We start from the raw sequence: 20,074 nt of genomic DNA, 5'->3' as shown, positions 1-20,074 counted from the left end.
TGTGGCCTCGAGCAGAATTTCCACTAAATATTTCGGGAAGTTGGTAGAATCTTTGTTTGTGGTGTTAAACTTGCAATAAGTTAATATATGTGGTATGCAATATCACTTCAGACGCAAAACAGTATATCTACCAGAGTGCAGTATTTAGCTGTTATGTTGATGCATTAATTAGTTTTATTTAATCACCGTCAGTAAAGGATTGATGACTGTGTGAAAACTCAGCTGCATGCGCGCATACTGTAAACTTAAAAAAATATATATATAATTGTTAATTTCTCTTTTTTAACAAAACCTGACAAAACTCAACAATTAAGGTTGAATGTTATTAAAATATGAGTCATTGAATTGTACTTTATTAACATACTGTACCAAAGGCCCCTTTAATACATCCAGCGGCACTACATGCAGGTTTTCCTTCCATTAGAATCCAAAGTGATTACATCAATATGTATTGAGTTCACAAATGCCCTTGTGTTCTCAGATGTTGCATATACTGATACTGCTTGCCAGATAGAAACATGTGGAGCAGTCAGAGCTCGTCGGCTTTTTTTTTAAATGCGTTCAGCAATAGATTTTAGGTGTGGTCTTGGAGCTATTTCCAGACCATAAACATATCATTTCTTCTTCCTCCGTGTTTGTTTTCATACGTGATAAGCAGCAGTGAAGTGTTTTCATCGTGCAGCTTCAGAGGTGCGTTTTCTGCACACTCGCCTCAGCCTAGAGAAGTGTTTCCCTAAAGGAACATTCCAGAAGTTATTGTTAGAACCTGCTCCTACGCAATCTGGTATGAGAGAACAAATGTTTTTTTTTTAAATTTTACATCTGCAGTCCATTTAAAATGAAGATTTAGTAACCAGAAGAGTCGGTCAGTAAAGGTATGTGTGGTTATTATGAAATTAAATCAGCAGTTGTTGGGGGAAAAAAAACGGACTTGGCTGTTTGTTGTGTTTTTGAGCGGGTGGGGAGGTTAAATAAGTGAATTTAAATTGCAGTCTGTGTTGAGACTGGTTGTGGTAGGGACAGATTGTCGCAGTACCTGCATGAGAAATCGTTGTGACCTGTGGGCAAATTAAAGTGTCCATGAAGGTCTTTGATCTGGGCTAACTTAATGCTTTGCCAAGATGTTGCTAAATACCTCTGCATGGTTTAATAACTGAAGCTTTTGCCTTGTGTTTCAAAGGGTCATGGAGTTTACTAACAACTTGGAAAATGTTTTCATTTTATGTTCTGCTTGTAATGCTAATTTTATTTTGAACTTGTAGCTCTATTAAAAAAAATGTTGTGGTTGTTGGTGCAGCAACGCCGCCAGAGCAAATGGCATAAAAGATTCATTGAATCAAGTGTGTTGTGGAACACGTGCAGCGTTGATGAGCAGCACCGTCACTCAAATAACTCTGAAGGAGAGAGTGAGCATCACTTTCTGCTACTGTGAAATGTTAGCACGTTGTCTTTTTGTGTCTTGGTTTTTAGGTGGAGGCACATTGTGTATTAACATTTTGTGGTGTTGGCAGGACTTCTGTATTGGCAGACCTTCAGTGCTGAGCTGGTTAGAGATTAATGATTTTCTTTCTCACTAATATTTCTCTGGTCAATTTTCTGCTCTCATGAAAGCAGTAATTCTTTGGGTTACAGATCCGCAGGCGCCTGTTGCGCTCTGATGCTTCCCTCAAGTGGCCATTATTCGCGATTGAGTCTTGGCAGTGAATATTAACCAGCTATTCAACCACTGGGCATCACAGCCAAACCCAATCCTCCCCTTGACCAACATCCACACATGCATACTTACCAGCAGGGGGTGCTGTAGAGCTCTTTTATTTCTCTCTACCACACCAAACGTCTACAAGAACAACTAGCATTTATACAGCGTGCTAGCAAACACAATTTGGAATTGTGGTCGTGCTAAATCCAATTGTAGCACCCTCGTAGCAAGTCTTGAGATCTACTAGCTCAGCACAAATCAAAACTGGGACTTGCCTGGTCTGTGCGGTTCAGCTGTGCACTTGGTAAACATGCTGAGTCACTCGGAGACCCAGAGACCAATAAATGTGATCCTGTCTAGACTGGATTATTTTCCGTCGTATCTTGTGATTTTTAAAAAAAATTCAGACTAAAATCTCAAGAATAAGCTACATTGTCATAGAGTGGGATAGCTTCTACTTGCCAATTTGTCAAGATTTTCAGAATTTGAGTAAATGTGATCCTTTTTCTATACTGCTGTATGTAGGTTTACTTTAGCACATGATAACTGCATTTTACAGCAATTTTTTGACCAGTTAATATCTAATCAGTAAGCCAACCCCATGTAGTAAAATGTAGGTTTTCTTTTATATGGGCAAGTTTTTGTTACAAGCAATTGGGTTAAATCTGCCTGCTGAGTGTAGGTGCAATCACTGGGGGAGATGAAGGAGCTATGTTTCATCCTGACTGGTCTCCCTTCTCTTACTCTGCTCTCTCTGCCCCCAACACAGTTTGGTTTTGGTAGGGATTATGTTGCTGTTGCTTTGCCCCCCCAGCTCCAAATCCGAGATGTTTTATGCCAACCCCCCACGTTATACGTGGTAGTGTCTCTGCATGCTAAGCAAATAATTTTCAGAAATAGTCTGCTTAGGGAACATAACTTAAGAAATAGGAGTAGGAGTAGGCCGTACGGCGCCTCGAACCTGCTCCTGCTACAAGGCAAGTGACTTTAGTAACTGAGCAGTGTATCCTATGTTATGATACTAAATATACTGTAATGCTCATGATTTAGACTTGAAGTAATACTGTGTGGGACAGCTTTTCATTTGCTCCAGTGAATTTTTGTTGGCCGGTAAACCTTTAAGGCAAGTATTGGGCAACACTGTTTTGTAATTCAACAGTGACCTTCTTAATGCAATGGTAACAAAGAGGACACCTGAGTAAGCAGTGTCATGTGTGCCAGGAAAACAAATCCTGAGTTGCAGCAAAAAGCAGCATGACGTTGCCCATTTATCCAGACTGCCCTTGTGTTCTCTTCCTTACTTGCTTATAAACTCACCATGCAATGATGCAAATGGAGTCAAACTGTCATCTCTTCGCTTGCATATCATGTTATCATGATGAAAATAACATACATCTTTCCTGGCTCTTGTGCCTTCTCTCTCTCTCTCTCTCTCTCTCTCTCTCTCTTCTCTCTGAGTTGGAATAAGCGGGTCTTTTTCCGAGTGGCAGGCAGTGACTAGTGGGGTACTGCAGAGATCGGTGCTAGGACCCCAGCTATTCATGGTGGGCCAGAATTTCGGGTCCCCACGGGTGAGTACACGCTGGGTACTCGCGTGTAGGCCCAACGAAAGTGCCGGTTTCGTGCATGCACTGTGCATGCGCGGGAAACCGGAACTTCCGTTCCCCTAAAGGAAGGGGCTCACGGGTCAAACGCGGTGCGTGTGCCTGGAACTTCCGGTTTTTTTGCATGTTTCTCCGGGAGGCTAAGTCTCCAGGAGCTACGCTTCTAAAAAGCAGTCGCAAGGCCTGCTTTTAACAAGGTAAGTGGTGAATTAAGTAAAATTAAAACATTTTTTCCATAGGTTTATTATTTTTAAATACTTTAAAGAAAGGTAAGTTTATTTTTAGCCCCGTTAGAAACTGTAATTAAGTTTTTCAAAAATTTAAATAATTGTTTAAAATAGTTATTTTATGTAATTTAGTTATTTTAAAAATGTGATGTTTTTAAAAAAAAAAAAATTAAAAAAAAATTATTTGAAGTTTTAGTTATGTTTTGGGGCTGAATTGTATTCGTAGATTTGACAGGTCTTCCTGTCAAATCTATGAATACAGATTCCCTGCTACCATTGGCTCTCCATGGCCCACGTGATCCCAGGGGACGCTTCGAACTAACTGCGTCCCTGGGATACGCAATGCGCCGGCAGTTGGAGGAAGCCCAGGATCGGAATCCCACGCGGGCCCACAGCACAACGGCCAGTGTGCTAGGTAAGTGCAGGTCGGAGGCTTGCACCCGCGGGAAGCCTCCGACCCGAATTTCTGGGCCAAAATATATTAATGATCTAGACGAAGGAACTAGATGTAATATCTCCAAGTTTGCAGATGACACAAAGCTGGGTGGGTGTGTGTACTGTGAGGAGGATGCAGAGAAACTCCAGTATGATTTGGATAGGTTGGGTGATTGGGCAGATGCAGTATAATGTGGATAAATGCGAGGTTATCCACTTTGGTGGCAAAAACAGGAAGGCAGATTATTATCTGAATGGCAATAGATTGGGAAAAGGGGACGTGCAATGAGACCTGGGTGTCCTTGTGCACCAGTCGCTGAAGGTAAGCATGCAGGTGCAGCAGGCGGTTAAGAAGGCAAATGCTATGCTGGCCTTCATAGTGAGAGGATTCGAATACAGGCGCAAGGATGTCTTGCTGCATTTGTACAGGGCCTTGGTGAGACCACACCTTGGCCTAGAAATTCAGTCGCGTTTGCGCCCACTTATTGGCTATAAAGTGGTTTGCGCCGGAAGTTTTTTAGCGCCTGAAGTTCAGTTGGTCCCTAACATCGGTGTTAGCCGGTAGCGCTGCGCCGGCACCGATGACGTCATCGGTGTGCGCAGCGCCCCGGTTCCAATGGTAATCCGTCCCGATGGCCAAATTCAGTTGCGGCCGCCTCGCCCGTCGCGGCCGCAAACAGCGTTTGCAAAACGGTGCCTTACAGCTCGGAGAGGCCGGCGCATAAAGGTGGAGGGGCGGCCGGCCGCTTTTCCGGCGGCCGCCTGGCCGCACCTCCCTCCCCGGACTCCTGCACCACCCCCCCGCGGCATTGGTGTGTGACTCCCGCGAGCCCGGCACTTCTCCGTGGTGCCGGGCTCATTTGCTGGGGGAATCCAGCGGAGATCTCACGGCTGCAGGCAGCTCCTCCTTAAGAGAAGGAGGAGGCCTGCAGTACCCCAGCCTGCCGCACCGCATCGGGTGCTGCAGCGGCAGCTGGACGCCTGAAACTGACATTCTTCGCCCCAAACGAGGCGGCCAAACCCTGCAATAGCACCCGCCTCCGTCTTGGGGCGGCGCAACTGAATTTCAGGCGGGCGCTACGGGAATCCGGGCGAGCGCAAAATTTCGGGCACTAAAGACCTGGCGCGGCGATACCGAATTTCTAGGCCCTTGAGTATTGTGTGCAGTTTTGTTTGCCTTATCTGAGGAAGGATGTTCTTGCCATGGAGGGAGTGCAGCGAAGATTCACCAGACTGATACCTGGGATGGCAGGAATGACGTATGAAGAGAGATTGGGTCGATTGGGCTGATTGGGCTTGTATTCGCTAGAGTTTAGAAGAATGAGAGGGGATCTCATTGAAACTTATAAAATTCTAATAGGACTAGACAGACTAGATGCAGGAAGGATGTTCCTGATGGCGGGGGAGTCCAGAACCAGGGGTCACAGTCTAAGGATAAGGGGTAAGCCATTTAGGACTGAGATGAGGAGGAATTTCTTCACCCAGAGTGTGGTGAACCTGTGGAATTTTCTACCACACAAGCAGTTGAGGCCAATTCATTAAATATATTCAAGAAGGAGTTAGCTATATGGCTAAAGGGATCAAGGGATCTGGGAGAAAGCCGGGACAGGGTACTGAATTTGGATGATCAGCCATGATCTCATTAAATGGCAGAACAGGCTCGAGGGGCCGAATGGCCTACTCCTGCTCCTATCTTCTATGTTTCCTCTTCGCCATAGTTTGACACATTTCACTCTCCCCCCCCGCCCCCCAGGCATTTCTCTTTTAATAACTATTTTCAACCCCAATGAAAACGTGCTAAACTTTGACCCCGAAATGGTCCTTGGGATGATGGTTGTTGCATGCTCAATTTGATATGCTTTACATAAGATTACTGAAACTAGTTACTAACTTTTAACTGGAGGGAAGGGCTGGGAAAAAAGTGCAGTTTGTGTGGACCTGTTTATGAAATGTTTCCAGCAATCTCAGAAATGTTACAGTAAGTACTTTTGACGTGTACATTCTAGTATTCGGGTTTCCATGTTAATATTCAACTGCTTGAGCAATTCACAAACTGATTGTTACTGACTTCTGCTGCAGAACAGAACCACCTTTGGAAACAATGCAGCAATTTGAACAGAACTAAAAGTTTACAAGTTCCGGGCAATAAGTATTTGTACCTTTTGGGAGAATTTTCTGTTTTAATTTGACTGCACACATGACACAGCAGGGCACCAGAAGTTCTTCACAGACGCAATCCGCAGCGACATTGAGGGACAAGCTCATTTTATTTGCCAAATTAAACACTGAAGTATAACGATACAATTTTCTCGAAGGACACATCTGTCTGTGGCCTAAATTATACTGTGTTACTGCAATGGAATTCTGTGCAAGTCTCTAATATGTCTGCAGTCGCACTTTCAGTCAGACTCTTAATTGCATTTGCTGCAGCATTATGGTCTTGCTCGATGTTATTATAGCTCTATAAAAATTCTGGCCAGGAAACTCTCTGTGGATAACATTGAATTTTAATAATTGCACAGAATGTTATACTACCCAATTGTATTTTTAAACTACCGCTGGAGAAGCAACAGATGTTGGAAATTTAAAATAAAATCAGAACACGCATGAAGTGCACAATAGACGGATCAGCGTCTAAAAGATGGTTTGACATTTGGACTCTGATCATTCGGTGCAAGACTTTTAGGGGGAAAAATTGGGATGCTTTGTGCCTCCCGTTAGTGCCTCAAGGGGGCACTAACAGTGCCAAGCAACTAGCACCCAGGCGCGGCACCGCTAACACCTCATGCGAAATTCAGCAGCAGGTTAGCGGTGGCAGTAGCCGGTAGCACCCCGTATCGCTGTGCCTCTAGCGATGACATCATCGCCATGCGCAGCACCCCACTCGTGCCCCGGCCGCAAACTTTGCTCGCGCCCCCTGGCCAACCGCCGGACACTATGTCCGACAGGGTCAGGGTGTTGTTTTTGCGGCAGCAGCCGCGCAAATTACAGGGCAGGTGCTGGCGGCCATTTTTTTGGGGCCGCCTGCCAGCACCTGCCCCCTTTCACCTCTCCCTGCGGGATGCCGGCCGCGATCTTTTGCCGGCTCCCCGGTGCCCGTGCACGTGGTGCTGTTGCACATAATGCTGTGATATTGAATGGTAGCGCCCCAAGAGGGAGGGGGAGTGCTTCCAGTAATGCCCCGCCTCCTGCTTGGGGTGCTACCATTCAGTTTCCGGCACATGGCCTCTAACTTTTTCGGGGTGCTACTTTTAGCGCTCCGGCAAAGCTAGCGCCCTAAAGGGGTTGGACCCAATTTCTCCACCTTACTGTGTTACAGTTGCAGAAATTTTTGGCTGTAAGAAAATAACTACTAACTTGGATAGGGCTTCTCACACACTGGTGCAATCATGGAAGTGTCGAAGCTCAATGCAACCATTCAGACCCAGACTAGTTAGAGATCGGCTTGTGTGAAACTAGTCACAACTGGTGAAATACTTTATCCCAGAAAATATTTGCCACTGAATAGGCCTTTATAACAAAAAATGGGTTAAATGATCTAGAAGTGGGCTTAAACTAATTTGGTGTTCTGGACTTGCACAAAGTGGCATGCGAAAGAAAGAATTTTCAATTTATATACTTTATCATGTCCCCAGGGTGTCCCAAAGCACTTTGCAAGCAATTAATGACACTTGCAGTGCAGACATGGTTGTATATCTAGGTCAAAGTAAATTTTGGAATAATTATAAATTGTTTAGTAAAGCATGTGTTTTTTTTAAACTGTGAACAGATTAATGGGCTGGGTGGTGCAGTGGGATAGATGCCAAGCTTTCACCTGTAGTACCTGGATTTGAATCCAAACCAGACGGATGGGATGATGCAATTTCCACCCAGAATTCCCTCCGTAATCTAGAATGCATTATATCTGGACCGGGTGACTTTTCTACTTTGAAGACTGGCAACCTTTTAAGTACCTCTATCTATTTTTATTTATCCTATCCAATATTGCTAATGCCTCCTCCTTTACTGCAACATTAGCAGAATCCTCTTTAGTGAAGACAGATGCAAAGTGCTCATGTAGTATCTCAGCCATGTCCTCTGCATCCACAGGAATAATTCCTTTTTGGTCCCTAATCGGCCCCACCTTTCCTTTGACTATCTTTTTACTACTTATCTGTTTATAAAAGACTTCTGGCTTCCCTTTTATGTTCGCCACTAATCTATTCTCATACTCTCTCTTTGCACTTCTTGTTCGCTTTTTCAGATCTCCCCTACTTTCTATATTCAGCTCGATTCTCTACTGTATTATGATCCTTACAATTGTCATAAGCCTCCATTTTCTGTCTCATTTTAACTTCTATATCTTTAGTCATCCAGGGAGCTCTAGCTTTGCTACATTACAACAGTGACTACACTTCAAAAGTACTTAATTGGTTGTAAAGCGCTTTGCGACATCCCGAGGTTGTAAAAGGTGCTATATCAATGCAAGTCAGTCTTTTTTGGATGCCCTTCCTTTCCCCCTCATAGGAATGTATCTACTCTGTACTCGAACCATCTCCTCTTTGAAGGCTTCCCATTGTTCAATTACTGTTTTGTTGTTTTGCCTACCCAGTTTTGATTCCAATCCACCTGGGCCAGATCCCTTTTCAACTCACTGAAGTTAGCCCTCCTCCAGTTAAGTATTTTTATGCTTGATTGTACCTTGTACTTTTCCATAACTATTCTAAACCTGATGATATTGCGATCACTGTTCCCCAAATACACTCCCACTGAAACAAGCTTCATTTGGCCCACTTTATTCCCAAGAACTAGATCCAGCACTGCCTCCTTCCTCGTTGGACTGGAAACACACTGATCAAGCACGTTCTCTTGTATATATTTCAGGGATTCCTCTCCCTCTTTGCCCTTTACACTGTTACTATTTCAGTCTATATTAGGATAATTGAAGTCCTGCATTACCACTACTCTGTAGTTCTTGCATCTTCCTGTAATTTGCCTGCAAATTTGCTCTTCTATCCTTTCCATTGTTAGGAGGCCTATAGTATACAGCCAGTAGTATAATAGCTCCTCTATTTTTCCTTAATTATAACCAAATAAAATCTGTTTTTGGCCCCTCAACTACATCATCCCTCTCTTTTACTGTAACAGTTTCTTTGATCAATACTGTCACCCCCCTCTTCTTTCCCTATCTTTCCTGAATATCTTGTAGCCAGGAATATTAAGTTCCCAATCCTTCCTCCCTTTGAGCCAGGTCTTTCTCATTGCCAGTTTGAGAACCACTGCTCTAGAAAAAAGAAAGCTGAGAGGTGTCCTGATAGAGGCCTTTAAGATTATGAAACAGTTTGATAGGGCAGAGGTAGAGAAGATGTTTCCACTTGTGGGGGGACCATAAATATAAGAGAGTCACTAATAAATAGTCCCATGTGGCAACTTGTGCCTGCAGCGCTTTCTCACTTATTCACCACATTCTGTGCATTTACTTACATGCACTCCAAACCCATCTTAGACTGCTTTGCAATTGCCCCCTGTTTGATCCCTCCTATTTCTGAACTATTCTTTACTTTAGTGCTATTTCCCTCTCTGTCCTCTGTGCACCTTGTTTCTCCTCTCTAATGTTTCATCCTGGTGCCCTTACACAGACTCTGACTCGATGGGCCGAATGGCCTCCTTCTGTGCCGTTATGACTTTATGACTGGCAAAAGGTGGGAAGTGGTGTTCCACAAGGATTGGTTGCTGTTGTCCGCATTTCAATCAACGATTTGGACTCGTGAATCAGAAGTGCAATTTCAAAATTTGCGGACGACAAATTGCGAGGTGTAGTCAATACTGAGGAAGACTGTGACAAATTACAAAAGGACATTAATAAACTTGCAGAATGGGCATGTAAATGGCAAATGGATTTCAATATAGGTAACTGTGAGGTGGTGCATTTTGGTAGGAAGAATAAGGAGGCCACATACTCCTTGGAAAATAAGATTCCAAATGGGGTATAGGAGCAAAGAGATCCAGGGGTTCAGATACACAAATCACTAAAAGTAGCGACACGGGTTAATAAGGCCATAAAGATTAAAAGCAAACAAACCACTGGGGTTCATTTCCAGAGGGATAGAGTTGAAAAGCAGAGAGGTTATGTTAAACTTGTATAGAATCTTGCTTAGACTACACTAATAGTACTGTGGACAGTTCTCATCTCCATATTACAAAAAGCATTTTGAGCTACTGGAGAAGATGCAGAAAAGATTTACATGGTTGATAGAACTGAGAGGTTATACCTATTGGGAAAGACTGAACAGGCTGAGGCTCTTTTCTCTAGAACAGTGGCTCTCAAACTTGTTTGGTTGAAGGACTCCTTTTCAAATGGAATAGTAATCACAGATGCCACATCTAAACTATAATACTAATATAATACTCACAATATGAAAGTGCTGCATGTAAAGAGCGTTTTAATAATGCTTTTAAGAAAACAGGTATTTACTTAGAGATATTAGTGAGATGGGCGTGCCTGCATCTCACTGCAGAGTCTGTCTATCCTTGGTGTGATGTTTCTCCCCAGGTGAGGGAGGGAAAGTGTCCCTAATTCTACAGCTTAAACTCTACCACCATGTTTCCTGAAAATGTTGGTATTCCAATGCTAAGGACACTCCGTACCAACTGTATTTAGAAGGTGGCATGATTTTGGCCACACACTAATTTGTGTCATTGCACAGTCTGTGAACTGTTGTAAAGAGGGTTCTTCCAGTGGGTTAGCTGAGTCGGTCTGTTTTCCTTCCCTGTAAAATAGCATAGTGTGGCAGAACCACTGAAATGACTCTGGCTAACTGTATATAATTCTCTAACGATGTTCTAACACCAGCCTAAACCTGTACCATTGTGTTAGGCATTACTGTGTTTTGTATATAGAGTTTGCATGTACGTGGCGTGGCCCCTTTAAGAGCGCGGGCAAACGTAATGACGTCACGTCGCAAACCACAGGGCTGCCCAGGCAGTCCCTGTGGCATCTCCTTTGAGTAAAGACCTGTTTAATTGCTCTCCTGCGTCGATATCAGTTATTCGTAGGAATTCGTTAATTCCTACATTGGTGACCCTGTTTTTTGTGAACGTTTTCACAAAAGAAGAGCACAGCACCGAAGCAAACGCCGTTTCACTAAAGCTACCACAGTTCTGGGAGCAGCAAGCGCCCTCGTGGTTTATTCAGGTCGAGGCCCAGTTCGCCCTGAGGAACATCGATGCGGATCAGACCAAGTATCTTTATGTGGTCTCCGTACTCGACAGCTCTACCGCCTCTCGGATCGTCAGCCTCCTCGAAAACCCCCCAACGGAGCGCAAGTATGAAACCCTCAAAGCGCGGTTACTGCAGGTTTTCGGGCTCACAAAATCGGAGCACGTCCGTCGACTACTCGCTATGCCCGGGCTCGGGGACTCCAAGCCTTCAGCGTTGATGAGCCAAATGCTTACACTCCTGGGCTCAACGGGAATGTTTCCTATTCCGCGAGATTTTCCTCAGCCAACTGCCTGAACAGGTACAAGCTGCCCTGGCCAGATCTGAAGTTGAAGACTGCGCAACACTCGCTGCGGAGGCTGATACAATTTTCGCTGTAACTCTGCAGTACTGTGCCCCCACGAGGCACCCATCCCCCGCAGACGCCACCCCAGCTCATCAGCCTGCTGGGCTGTGTTTCTACCATGCGCAGTTTGGCGCAAAGGTGAAGCGTTGCTGCCCTCCCTGCAGTTTTCTCCCAAAAAACCAACAACTGACACTGCGACCACCGAGGAACGGGTCTAACGGGCGTCCGCGATGGCGGTCAGCAACGCGGGAAAATTGCTGTTCATCACCGATACTCTCTCCAGTCGTCGTTTTCTGTGCGACACCGGAGCGCAGTGCAGCATTTTACCCGCGTCCGCCCTCGATGTGCAGACGGGGAATCACGGCCCCGCCCTTGAAGCGGCCAATGGCGGAACTATTCGGACCTTCGGCAGATGGCGAGTGGAGTTGTGCCTCGGGGGGCAAAGTTTTCACTGGGAGTTTGTTACGGCCAAAGTTTCACAGCCCCTCCTCGGCGCGGATTTCCTGTGCGCCAACAGCCTCCTGGTCAACGTTAGGAACCAGCGGCTGATCGACGCAGCAACTTTTAATTATTTTCCGTGTTACCGCAGTAACACTATGTCACGCACAGTTTCCTGAGCATTCCCGACTCCTGATGAGTTCACTCGCCTGCTCGGCGAATTCCCCGACCTGACAAGACCCACGTTCTCCTCCACAGCCACGAAACATGGTGTGGAACACCACATCACCACCAACGGCCCCCCGGTATACGCGCGGGCCCGGCGCCTGGAATCTGGCAAGCTGGCTGTCGCAAAGGCAGAGTTCGCAACCATGGAACGGTTAGGGATTATTCGCCGGTCGAATAGTCCCTGGTCTTCGCCCCTCCATATCGTCCCGAAGCCTGGTGGCGGATGGCGGCCCTGCAGGGACTATCGACGGCTAAACGACGCCACCACTCCTGATCGGTACTTGATCTCCCATATTCAGGATTTCTCTGCCCATTTGGCAGGGAACACCGTGTTCTCAAAAGTCAACCTCGTCCGGGGCTACCACCAGGTCCCAGTTCATCCACAAGACCGCAGCCATCACCCTATTCGGCCTCTTCGAGTTTTTACGGATGCCGTTTGGGTTAAAGAGCGCAGCCCAGGCTTTCCAACGCCTGATGGACTCCGTGCTGCGGGACCTCGAGTTCCTCTTCGTCTACCTGGACGATATCCTAATTGCCAGTCCTACCAAGGAGGAACATACCTGTCACCTACGCACCCTTTTTCGACGCCTCAGCCAACACGGCCTGATTATCAACCCAGCCAAGTGTCAGTTTGGCCTGCACCAAATTGATTTCCTGGGGCATCGCATCGCCTCAGAGGGAGCGGTTCCTTTACCTTCGAAGGTAGAGGCGGTGACACCTTTTCCACGCTCGCAGAACATAAAGGCCCTGCAGGAATTCCTAGGCATGGTAAACCTTTACCACCATTTCGTGCCTAAGGCAGCACTACTCATGCAGCCCCTGTACGAGGCCCTCAAGGGCAAGACTGGCAAGAAGCCGGTAGACTGGACGGATGACATGGCCCGAGCGTTCGCTGACACCAAAAGCACCTTAGCCAACGCCACCATGCTGGCGCACCCGCTGCCAGGAGCCACCATCACCCTCACCACCAACGCATCGGACTACGCAGTCGGTGCCGTGCAACAGCAGTGGGTGAACGGGACGTGGCAGCTGTTGGCATTTTTCAGCCGTCAACTACGGCAGAACGAGAAAGCATACAGCACGTTCGACCGGGAGTTGCTCGCCCTTTTTCTGGCCATCCGCCATTTTCGGTTCCTTCTGGAAGGACGTCCTTTCACCGCCTTTGTGGACCATAAACCGCTGACCTTTGCCATGTCCAAGACCGCCGAACCGTGGTCAGCCCGACAGCAGCGTCAACTGACCTACATATCCGAATTCACCACGGATATACGGCACATGGCTGGTAAGGACAACCTGGTGGCAGACTGCCTCTCCCGCGCGATCGTCAATACGGTTCATTTGGGCATCGACTACGCCCTCATGGCAGCGGACCAAGCCTCAGACCCGGAAGTCCAGGCTTACAGAACGGCCATCACTGGCCTCCAGTTGGCCGACGTCAAGTTCCATTCGGCAGGTACCACGCTGTTGTGTGACGACTCCATACAGGATGCTCGCCCTGTCGTGCCGGTCATCTGGCGCCGCAGTGTTCGACGCCATACATGGGTTGTCACACCCTGGAATGAAGGCCTCTCAGAAACTGATGTCGGCGAAATTTGTATGGCATGGCATGCACAAAGATGTCCGCGACTGGGCCAACACCTGCATGGTCTGCCAAAAGGCTAAGGTACAGCGCCGCATCAAAGCTCCATTGGCCACCTTCACAGTTCGAGCGACGTTTTGACCATGTCAACGTGGACCTGGTAGGACCACTCCCATGGTTTTTCACACATCCTGACCATGGTTGACCGCACCACCAGATGGCCAGAGGCGGTCCCCTGTCATCCACTACTTAGGCGGATGTGGCCAGGGCGTTCATTTCCTCCTGGATCGCCCGTTTCGGAGTGCCCGCAGATATTTCGTTGGACAGGGGACCACAGTTCTCCTCCGAACTCTGGAATGCAGTGGCCCAAGGACTCGGTGTCAAATTACACCGCACCACAGCCTACCACCCACAGGCGAATGGCCTCTGCGAACGCTTCCACCGCTCAAAGAAAGCCGCCCTGAGGGCCAGCCTCCAGGACGTTGGATGGGCAGACAAGCTACCGTGGGTCCTGTTGGGCCTTCGCACAGCCCCCAAAGAAGACCTTCACTCTTCATCAGCGGAACTCGTGTATGGTCAGCCGCTGCGAGTCCCAGGGGACTTCCTACCAACATCGACAGAGCCATGGTCCGCGTCTGCCCAGCTTGCTAGTCACCAAGAGGCGGCCAGATGTTTCGCACCACGGGCCGCAGAGGTCACACGTTCCCATGGAGCTTCACAATGCGGAATACGTTTTTATTCGCCATGATGCACATAGGGATCCGCTCAAGGCCCCATATACCGGTCCCTTCCGCGTGTTGGAAGCAGGGGACAAAACCTTCACGGTAGATGTCGGTGGTAAACCGGACCACATTTTGGTCGACCTCTTAAAGCCAGAGCATTTAGACCTCGACCGCCCCGTCGAGACAGCACAACCGCTGAGACGGGGTCAGCCACCCATCGTCGTTACGGCAGATCAAGTGCGACCGCCCGCCAAACCGCCAGCCACCCAGCAGCCTCCGCCTCGAGAATACAGGAGTCGTTCAGACCCCTCACCGTTCGACTTTGTCCGTTAAAGCGAATTCTTGGGGGGCGCATGTGGCAGAACCACTGAATGACTCTGGATAACTGTATATAATTCTCTAACGATGTTCTAACACCAGCCTAAACCTGTACCATTGTGTTAGGCATTACTGTGTTTTGTATATAGAGTTTGCATGTATGGGGCGTGGCCCCTTTAAGAGCACGGGAAAACGCGGGCAAACGTGATGACGTCACGTCGCAAACCACGGGGCTGCCCAGGCAGTCCCTGTGGCATCTCCTTTGAGTAAAGACCTGTTTAGTTGCTCTCCTGCGTCGATCTCTGTTATTCGTAGGAATTTGTTAATTCCTACAATAGCATTTTAACCAGGGAAGAGACTTGCGAACTGATTAAACTTTTAGCCATACCCCTCAGCTATTTTGTTGGTAAACAACAATTTGGGAGTTGATTCTAGGTTTATAACCTTCAGGCACCTCCCCTCCGAGATGAGACGGCCAGCTCAGTCTGCGCTGCACATCTGGTGGCCGCACTTTGCTCCCACCTCCCGGCTCGCACCAAGCCTGCCTTTAGCTGCTCTTTCACATTATTTCACGGACCCCCTGGAAAGTCTCTACGGACCCCCAGTTTGAGAACCACTGCTCTAGAAAAGAGAAAGCTGAGGTGTGTCCTGATAGCAGTCTTTAAGATTATGAAACGGTTTGATAGGGTAGACATAGAGAAGATGTTTCCACTTGTGGGGGGCCATAAATATAAGATAGTCACTAATAAATCCAATAGGGAATTCAGGAGGAACTTATTCACCCAGCGAGTGGTTAGAATGTGGAACTCGCTACCACAAGGAGTAGTTGAGGTGAATAGCATAGATGCATTTGAGGGAAAACTGAATAAACACATAAGTAACAAAGGAATAGAAGATTATGCTGATAGTTAGATGGAGAGAGGTGGGAGGAGGCTCGTGTGGAGCATAAACACCGGCATAGACCAGTTGGGCCGACTGGCTGCTTTCTGTGCTGTGAATTCTATGTAAATTTATGTAAATCTATTAGTGTTCCATTCTCCAAGGTAACTTGTTCAGCACAAAATTTTATGGAAAATTGGGAAAAGGTAGTTTTCAATTGCATCCTGTGGCTTCTCGCTTAATGTAATGGTACAGAGTGTTGCCATACACAGTTGTTGTTGCTATAATACCATTGCTGTAAATGTCCTTGTACTGGTACCACATAACCTACTTATTATCATGCCACTTTAAATCTGCTTATTATGTGACTCCTGTTCAATTCTATATCATTTACCATGTTTATAATTAAGGCTTAGCCAATGCCAAACATTTTTCTGGTTTGGAGAATCTCTGCTTGTTGTCATTAGTCTGGCACCACCTCCCCTGCCAAATACCTGTGTGAATGGTCCAGTCGATTGACTGAGCAGTTCTGTGAATATATTGGCCCAAGAGGAGCCCTTCCCATCTGTTCTATTGCTTCTACAATCTATATTTTATTTAGGTTTTTTTTATAGCAAAATACTTCTGTGCTTATTTTTCTGTCTCTTCCAACTTGTTCTAAGCCAATTGTAAATTTTACTGAACAAAGACTCTGCTGCAATAGCAACAGACCAAAGCGGGGTTATTGTACAAATGTGTGCACCTGGAGCGGAGCTTTGGCATTACTATTAATGGATGGAAAATCATGGGAGGCACGCGCCCAAATTTCGAACAAGCATTCCCAGCAGGCGAAGCACCACACTGGGAGCGTGAATTCATTAAAGTGCCCTAGTCGCAAAAATAATGCAATCATCAGCTGTCCCTTTTTGAGTGCTGGTGAGCAAAAGTATTAGATCGATCTTGCTCGGTTTATGTCCCTACACACTAGAATCCCAAGTACACCACTGAAAATAATGGGAATTCTATTTAAGCTGAAGTAGGATGTTTTTTTGTGGTGGGTGTATTTGTGATGAGGGCCACAAGAAGAGAGTTTAAAAAATAAAAAAAAGTTTTATTGAATATACTTGCAGCTTCCCTGAGCGGATGCTGAGTAATGCAAAGCCATACAAGCCAGAACGCCCCAGGTTTGAACTCTGGTCTGTGCTAAGTTAGCTAATTTTTATCTGGGGCAACAGATGCGATGCTACAATTGACCTCCATGACCCTGAGCTATGGAGAGGGAAATATCAGCTCGACTTTCCCCCACTGATTGGTAGCCAGTGACCATTGCTGGGGTGTGTGTGTGTGTGTGTGACCTTCCAGCATATGACATGTGGGCTCACACTTGAAGGATATTTACTTTGGAACGGTACCAAACAGTTGCTAGTACTTGTGAAGCCATACTTTGTGTGAGTCACCATGGAGATGAAATAGAGCAAAAACTGGGGAAGCACGGTTGGAGATGGGAGCAAGGGTTCTTGGAGAAGTACAATTTGTACAGTTTAATCTTTCCCAAGTCTTTCTTTTGACATTCTTATTTGTGTGATCAGAAGCGGGAAATCGCCAAGACTGCAGAAAAGCTTTCTAAAATACAGGCAGTGTGTGATCTTGGAACGTCAGACTGTCCACTATAACTAGCTATTTTATATAGGCCTAGAAATTCGGTTGGTTGCGCCAGCGATTAGCGAGATTCAGTGGCGCCCCCCCTCCATTCCGCCTGGCGCTTTTAGTGACAGTTGGATGGAACGTTACCAGGTCCTTCTCGGACTCGGGGGGCGCTCTTTAAAGGGGACAGCACTAGTATAAAAGCGGCAGCCATTTGGCCTGGCCATCTTGCTCGCTGCTGGAGAGAGTTGCAGACCTTCAGTTACACAGACTTGTTCTTATTGAGCCAGAGGAGCCTTGGGACCTTCAGCCCTGTCCAGAACAGTTGGATCCAGAAAGCTGACTGCGTCTTACTTGTCGGCCAGAATAATGGGAGCTGCTTTGGAGGGGAACGTCATCCTGGCTGAACAACTGGCAAGGGCACAGAGACGGAGGGAGAGAGGGCCGGGATTGGCCAGAAGGAGGAGGGCCAATGGACGTCGCCAAATCCGACCATACGCTGCCAGGGTTTTCAGGCAGCAGGTCTCCTACCTTACCATGTCGGAGGAGCAGTGTCTGCGAAGGCTCAGATTTGGTAAGGATGTTGTCAGTGAGCTGTGCCACCTGCTTGCTGAGGATCTGCAGCCGCGGATACGGTGCAGGACCTCTCTGTCGGTGGCCATGAAAGTCACTGTTGCGCTCAACTTTTACGTCAGCGGATCGTTTCAGGCAGCAGCTGGGGACATATCAAATATCTCTCAATTTGCGGTGCATTGCTGCCTCCGGCAAGTGACAGCTGCCCTCTACAAAAGGAGGCGCAAATTAATCACCTTCCCTGTGACCCTGGAGAAGCAGGGGGGAGCGCGCACAGGGCTTCGCGGCTATTGCGGACTTCCCCATGGTGCAGGGGGCCATTGATTGCACACACGTGGCTTTGCGGGCGCCATTACAGAATCCGGAGGAGTTCCGCAACCGAAAGGGGTTCCACTCCCTTAATGTGCAGCTGGTCTGTGATCACCGGCAGATGATCATGGCGGTGAACGCACAATTCCCTGGCAGCAGCCATGATGCGTTCATCCTGCGGCAGACCTCAGTGGCTGACCTTTTTGAGGCCCCGGCTCACCCATGAGGCTGGCTTCTGGGCAACAAGGGCTATCCTCTCTGCCCATGGCTCATGACCCCGCTCCATTTGCCCAGCACCCCGGCAGAAGAGCATTAAAACAGCCGCCATCAGGCCACCAGGAACGTTGTGGAGCACACAATTGGTGTGCTGAAGCAGCGTTTCCGTTGTCTGGACCATTCGGGGGGCGCCCTACAGTACTCGCCGGACCATGTGGCGCGCATCGTTGTTGTCTGCTGCATGCTCCATAACCTGGCCATTTGACGCACCCAGCCAATGCCAGCCGACCCTCAAGGTCCAGCAAGAGCAAGCGGACGAGGAGGAGGAGGATGCGGGCGAGGAGGATCAGGAGGAGGAAGATGGGAGGGTTCCCGAAACTGGAAGGGCCGTTCGTCAGAGGCTCGTAAGGACTCGGTTCTAGGCCCCTCGGACGGGATGGTGGCTGTGATTCGAACAGCGCCCTCCGGTTCGCTGTAAGCCTATGAAGGCCTTGATGATTGTAAATAGTGTACAGCTCGATTGTAAATAAAATTTTCTTTATTTTCAAATAAGTGCTTCCTTCCAGCATGACAACGTAATGGTAACAGAAATCATAACTAACAAACTAACAGATAACTGTCTGGCAACCCGGCGAAACTAACCAAACCATAACAAACAAACACAGCAGGTGTGGACGGCCTTAAATCTGGAAAAAGAGACGTCTTCGCACCTCCCTCTACTGGTGACCCCTTGATGGAGACCGACTCCTCTTACGAGGTCGGCCCCGTCCCTCCCTGTAGCTCCTCCGTAATTGGACCCCGGTGGCTGCGTCAAGGCTGGGGGACGCCTGCTGAGCGTCTGGAAGCGCTGAAGCCCCTGAGGGACGGCCTGGACGACCTCTGGGCTTGGAGGTCCCGCAAGCAGGCTGCTCCAACTGGGCATGTCTGCTAGCAGTCTGCCGCGCAGGTGGTGGCAGCTGCTCTGCTGACGTGCCAGCGGTGGCGTCAGGACTGCTCACATGCAGAGAGAGGACACCTGCACCGTGGTCGGCCGAAACACTAGCACTCTGACGGGGCCACACAGGATCATACGCCACAATCGACTGCTCCACAGATTCATGGCCTGCTGTGGTGCTGCAAGGGCCTGGGGTGATCCTGCCTGATGCAGCTAAGGTGGCAGCAGAGAGTGTTCGCATGGCCTCAATTTGCGTGTGGACGAGGCCAGCAAGTGACTCCGTGGCAGCAGTGAGGACCTGCGTGGCAGGTGCCAGTGCTTGGGAAAAGCCATGGACAGTCCTTTCCACTGCTTCGGACAAGGCCGGAACAGTCCTTTCCACTGCCTCGGACAAGGCCTGGACAGACCTTTCCACTGCCTCGGACAAGGCCTGGACAGACCTTTCCACTGCCTCGGACAAGCCCTGGACAGACCTTTCCACTGCCTCGGACAAGCCCTGGACAGACCTTTCCATTGCTGGGCTGAAGCCCTGGACAGTCCTTTCCATTGCTGCCCCAAAGTCCAGCGCACACTTTCCCAGTGTGTCGATCGACTCAGGCATCCTCCCCACTGCAGCCATCAGTTCAGTGTGCCTGAGCCGGGCCTGGGCGCTCATCTCGGCAAGGCTGCGCACCTCCTCTGCACTCTGTGCAGCAGTCATGGTGGCCTGCCTCGCCCTCCGGGGAGATGGCCCCCGAGCATCCCTA

At 48.1% G+C, this 20,074-nt stretch overlaps 1 protein-coding gene across 10 annotated transcripts in view; it reads left to right on the top strand.

Annotated features, from left to right (window-relative positions):
- LOC147117099 (sickle tail protein-like) overlaps nt 1-20,074 on the top strand; it is a 702,547-nt gene that overhangs the window by 551,592 nt on the left and 130,881 nt on the right. Inside the window, exon 1 of one of the 10 annotated variants that reach the window (XM_085987763.1) lies at nt 525-784. The exons of 8 other annotated variants lie outside the window; for them this stretch is intronic. The gene's annotated coding sequence lies outside the window, so the exon portion shown is untranslated. Of the gene's footprint in view, nt 1-524; nt 876-20,074 lie in introns of those variants that run through there. One more of the 10 variants, XM_085987762.1, reaches the window with a different exon arrangement.

Source organism: Somniosus microcephalus, chromosome 5 (assembly GCF_052327205.1).
Source record: "Somniosus microcephalus isolate GS21.2 chromosome 5, FLI_Smic_1.0, whole genome shotgun sequence".
Taxonomy (NCBI): domain Eukaryota; kingdom Metazoa; phylum Chordata; class Chondrichthyes; order Squaliformes; family Somniosidae; genus Somniosus; species Somniosus microcephalus.
Note: the sequence above shows the minus strand (reverse complement) of the source record. Positions and strands in the feature narration are given on the sequence as shown.